We start from the raw sequence: 8605 nt of genomic DNA on the forward strand, positions 1-8605 counted from the left end.
CCATTTCTATGACTCAGTTAGTGCTAATATAAACTTAGTAAAAAAACAACAACCAAAACCCTAAAATAACTGGCTTGCAAATACTGAAACATGGCACAAATAATATTTAATTTGTGATCAAATTATATAAACAGGATTTAGCTAGTTAGCCTGACTGGATTCTTTTATGCCAAACTGGGCTAGAAATATAATTTTGTTGCTTTGAGATTTTTCTTTTTGGTCAAAAGAGCTACATTTCATAAAAGTCAGAAGGCACAGCAGATGGTGGCTCTAGAGAAAGATATCTGTAAGGGGGATAACAGCAACATTAAATGAACTTGGATCTCTGTTTTGATACCAAAATATTTTGAGCAGTTAAACTGCCTCTGTTTTGTAAACATATTGTGCACACCAGGGCTTCCTATTAAAAAAGGAATGACAGAAAGTCATTCCAGCCATGGCTTAAGATTCATTCCTTTAATTGAGGAAGGTTTTTAAAAAATGTACAAATGTTTGCAAATTACAAATGGGAAAATAAAAAGACATTCCCATTATTATTATTTTTGACAATCTCTTGTAGACATGGAGGGGAGGAGGTTCCTCATTTTCACAAAGCTCCCCACATGTCAGGTCTTCCAAATTCCAAATTCAACCAGGGGTTGACAAGGCCATTATAACATACATCCTTTTCGATATTCCCTCAAACATTTTTCCTTTTTTAAAAGAGGATCCTTGTGCTGAGACTGAGTCTGCATGTGTTATTCCCTCCTGCCTGTATCTTCATGCCTGTATCTCTGTGCCTACTTGACTCCAGTGTCTTTGTCTGCCTATTGCTACTTGACAGGTTAGTTGCTGGATCTTTATGTCGACTCCAGGCTCAGGAGATTTTAATACATTGCCTAAAATGTGAACTGAGAAAAACTAAGTGTTCTAGTGGAAATGGAATGTTCTATTTCTGGCAAAGCCCCAGAAAGAGCAGTTTCTCTAGGGTTCAAATGAATGATGAAAGAAATCCAAAAAGGACTGCTATGTAAATCCGGTTTGTTTCAAATCACACAGGCACTTCCTTGGGGATTTCCCCCCTTGCATTTCAAGAACAAATCTTTCTCATATAATAAACATTTTGAAGGCTAGCATGACATGTTGGGATTCCTTCCCCCTTTTTGCTTCATTGCTCTGATTGGGGTCAATTGCCTGTGTGCTTGTTTGTTTGTTTTTATCACAGGGTTGTCAACTTGTAAAATAATACATGTTAGAACATGGGTGGGACCTAGAGGCAAAGGCTAGTATCCTATTAGTGACATATGTCAGTGCAACACGACTGTATCTCTTCTGTTGGTTGTTTCAGAAGGATGGATTCCCCATGCCTCTCTTGCAACAATGCTCACACCTTCAAAATGCACCTGGTGGCTACCTCCCTGACGCAAGCATTGAGTAGCTGGTGCAATGCAGGGGGCACCAGAAGAGCACCAGGCTATGTCCCTGTAGCCAGATGCACACAGATGACATCATCCAGGACCTATGAAGGATCCCTGGAGCTTCTGGGATGCCTTTGCTGTGTATCCACCTACAGAGAAATAGCTGGATCCTTCTTTGCCATTAAATGCCATGATTGGAGGATGGCTGAAGGAGGAAAATGAGTATCATGGGTGTGTGTGTGTGGAGCAGAGTTATGCCTGGGTGGAGCTTTATGCTCTAGCTTCTGCTGCAGGATCTTGGCCAAAGTCTGGAGTCAAAGCCTAGTAATGCCAAAAAGAAACCGTCTGTTTATCTCAAGTGTACTGCATGGACTGACATGTCCTCTGTCACCAAACAACTTATCAGGGCAGTACAGAGTAGCCCAACCCAGTTCAAACCAGAGCTCAATGATGAGCAAAAACCAAGAACATATCACACAAGCACAAGTAATTCAGACAAGCATAAGTAATTCAGGTAAGCACGGGTACATGTTTTAGGGAGACAATTCTTTCAATTTCACTGCCAACCAATGAATTCTATGCATACACAAAACCAGGTTGTTGGCTCCACAGTGATTTTAATATTGTTACTGTTTGTTTTTACAAGAACAAACTAGGTGTTTGTTTGGTTTGGGCACTATGTTTCATTCTAATTGTTTGTAAAATCTATCAGAGTACATTTTGCTCAGGTTAGCTAATTCTCAGGCCACATGGGTTCTAACAGAATCTGTTGGCTGTGAGCCAGATTGCATTCCAGTCATCTATAGTAATTTAGATATTGTGAGGTGATTAAAACCCATAAAAGGTTTCCTCACCTCATTTTCCAATAAGATGATCAGATTTTTGATTGTTGGTCTTTGCTTTCAAGCCCCGGAGGTACTGGGACAATGAAGATTTTCAGACCAGTGCTTACCATGGTGTAAGTGCTGGTAAAACAATGCTACGACATTTTGGAAGCACATGTGTCTGAAAGTATGACACACTTCCTAAACATCAGGGAATTGTTGGTTTCCCTCCAGCATCCCTGAATTGTTCGGAGAGCAGCAATTTTCTATGAACGCAAAGTTTTGGAGGGGAGGGGAACTGACAATTCCCTGACATTTATGAAGCACATCAGACTTTCAGACACATGCGCTTCCTAAATATTTAAGTGCTGTTTTATCAGTGCTTGCCCCATGGTAAGTGCTGGTCTGAAAATTTTCAGCATGGATAACTTTAGAATTTGCCAAACATAAGGGAGCCATAAGGGAGCAGAGTCAACTATTGAATAGGTGGGAACCATTATTTCCTGGTATTCTCAGCATTGTGGAATACTTGTTTTGCCATTTGCACCTCAGATTATGAGGCTATTTGGTTCCATGCAGCATCTTTGACTTCCCCTTATTTGGTGCCTTTATTGTTAGTGAGCAGTTCACGTTGTGTAACAGGGATACATTGGGCACAGCACTGGAGTTATAGGACCAACTAGGGTTGGTGTCACTCAGTGTAGTAACTCATGGTGTCATCCCCCTACTGACCTCCTCCCATACCCAGAATTCCAGACCGCAGATTCTAAATTACTTAGTTTATTTATAGAGAATCCTTAGTAATGTTTTTTGTTTTAAATTGTAATCCCTGCATATGAAGGTGATGGTAATGGTTGTCACATAAACAACTAGCAAAATTAAAATTATACCTTTAAATTACAGTAACATATGCAAAACTAAACATATTTAATAATAATAATAATATTTATTTGTATTCCGCTTAATCTCGAGGAATCCAAGCAGATTACAGCAGTAAAACAAGATACAGTTAAAAGAGAAATGCATTAAAAAGTCCAAGATCCCCATCCCTCCCCCCATCATAAAAACATAATTAAACACTAAAAAGAGATTAAACCAAGAAGAAAAGTTTTAAAAAAACATATTAGTGTACAATAAAAGTTAAAATGAAGTAAAAAATTGTCAAGCGGAATCCGAGTATAGTAAAAGACAAAGATGGAGGATAATGGGAGGGGGAGGCAGGTCAACAAGGATGTTCTAGTCTGGAAAGGCCTGCAGGAAGAGATTTTCATGTACATAGTTTTATATGATTAAAATGAAAATTTGGTGATATTTTAAAAGAAAAAAATAAAATTAAAAATTAAAAAAATTAGATTTTAAAAATTTAAAATTTAAATTTAAATTTAATTAAAAAAAACACTAGGGCCTCTCTTTCCTCCTCCCACTACGTCTCACCCACTCACCCCATCTCTTCAGCATTTTAAAGGGATGTAGATGAGCACCAAGCCTGTTACTGCCAATAGGCAGGTGTTTGGGAAGTAGTGGTGTCACCCCTACCCTTAGCATGTCACCTGGCATTGTCTGCAGTCCCTGCACCTCCTAGTGATGCCCCTTCTCCTGAGCAGCAGGCTGTGTTACTATTTCCTACCTGTAGGACTAATCAAAGAGGGGGAGAATCAAAGGTGCTCTGAGGTGTTTGTCAGGATCAAGTCTTGTGTCTTGTTCATGCTCTGAAGAATTACATGCAAGTAATTCTTGCCAGGTCAGATCCTTTATTTTGTCATGCTGATTCTTCACCCTTGATTAAATACCAATGTTAGACTGTCACTTCCTAGGCCCTACAATAATTGGGCCTTCAGTTTAAACTGGGAACTGTTTCATTTTGGATTGTGGCTGCTTCCATGGCATTTGTCATGGGTCTCGGTGTGAGATCAGTCCAGAGTATTGGGTGCTGGAGTTCATTGGTATATATAAGGAATGTCTGGCCTTTCAAGTTTCATTGGTTTTATTCATGTTTTTTAATGTGTTACTGAAATTGCAGGGAATCCTGAGCGGCTACCCACTTATTCACTTCAAAGGGGGAATTAATTTAGCTCAATAGGAAGCAGCAAGAGGGCTTCAAGCAACTCTAAATCTGGGACGTCAGCCTATGTGTTACATGAAAGAACCCCCCACATATGCTGCATATTTTATATTATGCCTCTACTCACCTGTTGTTATTGGTTTTTTAAAAAATAAAATACTTTATTCATAATACAAAATACAAAATCTTGCAATCATAAAACAATGGTATAAAAAAGTTTCATGTCATTAAAAACTTTCCTTATTAAAATTTTACACAATTCAATTCGTTTAAAATAAATCTGACCATAAAGAACAGTGGCTAGATGGAGGAGAAATGGATGTAAAATTTGTATTAATGTAATCTATAAGAGGAGACCATTTTTCCTGAACAAGTCTTTGATTTTGTTGTTTTGAGTTATATTTCATATTATATGTTAATTTCTCCATAAGCCACTGATCCCAAACTCTTTTCCACCAGCTATCCAGGGATACAAGACCTGTTTTCCAATTATTAGCCACTTCTAGACAAGCTGCTGTCAGCAAAAATATATATTATTGGTTTCAATAGTTTATTTAATAGAGTAATTTTAATAGTAATATGTTTAATTCTTTTTTAAGGGGGGTTATGATATATTGTGTTGTGTGTATCTGGTGTTTTTATACTGTAAGCCACTCTGATTGCCTTATTGTAGAAGAGCAGGATATAAATAAAAGTTTTATTTTATTATTTTTACAGTTCCAAAACCAGAACTCCAGCAGATTCTAAATTACATAGTTTATTTATAACAATAAGAGAAATCAACTTTCACTCAAAGGAACTTGCTCACACATGCACATGAGAGCTAATGATGCAAAAGTTAATATTTGATAGGAAATTCAGAGAGTTTTAGAAGTGGGATATATGTCAGGCATGGAGTTCTGATAGGGGGTGTGCAATGGATGATTCTGGCTCAGCCTACAGCTGGGACATTGGGCTGAGGAATCAAGGGAGAAACGGACAGAGAGCCTGTCTATGTTCAGCTGAGACTGAATTGGGGCTGCCCTGAACAGGCATATTTGTAGGAAGAAGCAAGACCTGAGGCATATTTTCAGGAGTTGAAAGAATTGTTCTAAGAGGAAAAATGGCCATAGGTTTTGGGAAATGACATGGCAATCAATCTAGATGTTTCACACAAAAGGGTGTCATCTCCAGAGGGAAGTGGCCTTTGAATCCCAACCTTTTGTCAAGTACTCGGTGCACTATCTGCAAGGCACATCAGAAATTTGTTGACGAGCCTATGCTTAGCAGAGTTAGTTTCCCAGCAGTTATAAGGATAATAAAGTCCCCCATAACTACCAGTACTTGTTTCTTCAAATTTTCTGTTTCAGAAATGCATCATCCACCACCACATCTTGGTTTGGTGGTATATAGTAAATTCCTTCCTATTGTTTTTATTTATTTTTCCATTTATTTATTTACCTAAATACTCTTCACTGGTCCAGTTTGATCGTTATGTGGATTCTGTATAGGCAAATTTGTCTTTGACATAAAATGCTATTCCCTTTCCTTTTCTTCCCCATCTATTCTTTTTGAACAGATTATGTCTCTCACTTGTTATATTCCATTCATGGGATTAAGTCCCTCTTATACCTATAAAATCATTTTAACTTCCTGAGCTGAGATGTTTCCCAAACTCTGTGCACTGGCATATAGACATCTAAAGTGTTATTTGTGTGATATAAAAACATACTGTGCAATAAAGTAGTGTTCATTTTGGCACCCAGGTACACAACATATTATTGAGGAAATGAACACTCAGAAGACATTTTAGAATGTATTTATCCATTTTACAGAGCACACTGACACTCAATCTGCCTTCAGGCCAGAGTTTAGCAGTGAAATTGCCTTTGAACTGATGGATGATCTTTTCTGGGAGAGAGACAAGGGGAATACATCTCTGCAGATCCTCCAGGACTTCTCAGTCTCTTCTGATACCATCAACGAAAATATCTTTCTGGATTCACTCTTTGGGCTGGTAATTCAGGATAAGGCAAAATGGTGGCTAGACTCTTATCTGCTGGATCATTCCCAGAAAATGGCATTGGTGACTTCTGCTTAACCACATGGCAGTTGCCCTATAACATGGGTGGGAATCTTGCAACCCTCCAGATGGACTGTAAGTCCCTGCATCCCTCATCCACAGCTGTTAAGGATAATCTTTAACATTTTAGATCCCTTAACATAAATCTGGCACAAGTGGTAGATGAACCCTGACAACAGTTCCTGATAGCCTCCTGCTGGGATTTGTAGTTTTGTGAGTTATTTAGCCTTCTCTGTCAGATAGGTATGGTGTCGCAACAGATGACAAATCCCGGGATTCCATAGGATGGAGTCATAATAGTTAATGTGGTTTCAAACTGCATTATTTCTGCAGTACAGATTAGATTGTTGATGGTGATGTATTACTTCCACATCCTGGCTAAACCTAACAAAAGTAGTGTTTGTTGTTTCATCTTTCTGAAACGTATACATCTGTCATCTCCTGCAAAGCTAAAGGGGAAAATGAATTATACAATGGATCCTATATTACTAACAACCTGAAGCTAGCAATTTATTGGCTTTCTTTCTGTTCTCCCCCTAGGTTTTTTTTTGGAGGGGGGTTGTGGGAGAGGTTACTAGGCTGGTATTATTTGATACAAGCAATAGTACAAGATGAATAAATGCTGAAGGTATATTGCAGTTACAGGATGTTTCACATGTATTCTCATAAAACTGTTCCTCTGGCCATTGGCAGACCAAAGAGCAGTGTCAAAGTGTGAGGTAGAAAAGAAGCAATGTTTATTTCTGTATTACGTTAAACCACTGCCTCTGATCAATTACAGTGGTTCCTCCAGATTTGCTTGTGTTAGGGGTGAAGGAACCCTGTGAATGTGGAAAAACCACAAATAAAAAAGCATTCTTCTTTTTACCTAAGAAAACATCTCTCTAGGAATCTCCAGGTCCTCCAGTGCAACTCTGGGGTCAATATCTGCCAGAAGTTGATCATAGAATCATGCTGTAGGACCTACAAATGTCTAGAGAAGTGTTTCCTCTAGGAACTTCTAGGTTCTCCAGCACAACTCTATGATAAACTTTTGCCAAGGTTGTGCTGGAGGACCTAGAGATTCCTAGAGAGAACATATTAATCAAAACTGCGAACAATCAAAGCCGTAAAAGTCAAAGCCGCAAATGTGGAAAGCCAACTGTACAGACCCAGAGAAATCTCAAAAAGTTCTTGAGACAGAAAGTGATTCCAGTTTCTGCTTGGACAAAAAATTCTTCAGTTGTGTTTCAGTTTCTATTTCCCAGTGCAATTGGGAGCCTGCCAGAATACACAAATGTCATGAAGTTTATGAAAGTTGACAGAAGTTTTCATTTAGCTTTCATTATGTTAACAAAGAAATAAGATGCATGTAATATTTTAGAACTGTCATTTTTCTCACGAGAGCCTCATTTTGTCTCTTGAGTGAAATTTTCTTTGCTTGTTTGTTTGGAACGTGGTCATCATATCACCACCAGAAAATATGAATAGACAAAATAGAAGAAGTTGTCCTTATTATGGGTCAATTTCTTAAATAAGTTCTGGTAAACCATACAAATAACTTTGTGAAATCTGAGAATTAAAAAGCATTGCCTACAAGTGGAGATCAAATCAACAATCAATTATCAACCATCTTTAAAAAGAAAAGAAAAGGCAGTAGAATTAAATGTTATTCCTTTGAATTTCAACTCTAACAAATTTTTAAAATCCATATACAAAGAGACATATAGAACAGTGCATACTTTTACATCATTTCTGGGATGTAAAATAATTTGGAGTTCATAGTCTGTCATAATCAATGTTTCTGTAAATGAAAAATATTTAGCTGTGTTATTGTGGTCCAGTACCCACTGAGTTATCTTTTAGCAGTTGAGGATGTCCTAGTACAAAAACAGAAAACTAACAAATGACCAAATGAAGCAATTTTCAGCAAGCAATAATATGCTATCAATATGTGAAATACAGGCCAAGTCTATTTTTGAGGGCCCAGGGTTGCTTTACCATATGAACATACCTCCTATTAGAACCAGAGGAACCTTAGCTATAATAACAGCCGGGTAAAAATTGGCCTGCTGGCTTTAATTTAAAACTTTGTATAAATAAAAACTTTGCAGTCCCCATGAGCCCAGAAAGTAGCGTGCTACTACATTTAGCTAGTGGTAACAGGGTCCAGGAAAAATCTTGTTTGTGCTATAAAGTGGAAAACATAATTTTAAAATCTAATTTTAGGCAGCATGAGGGCTTTGAATCTAGCTTAAATTTCTGCCTCAGCACACTTTCC

Source organism: Sceloporus undulatus, unplaced genomic scaffold, assembly GCF_019175285.1.
Source record: "Sceloporus undulatus isolate JIND9_A2432 ecotype Alabama unplaced genomic scaffold, SceUnd_v1.1 scaffold_20, whole genome shotgun sequence".
NCBI lineage: Eukaryota > Metazoa > Chordata > Lepidosauria > Squamata > Phrynosomatidae > Sceloporus > Sceloporus undulatus.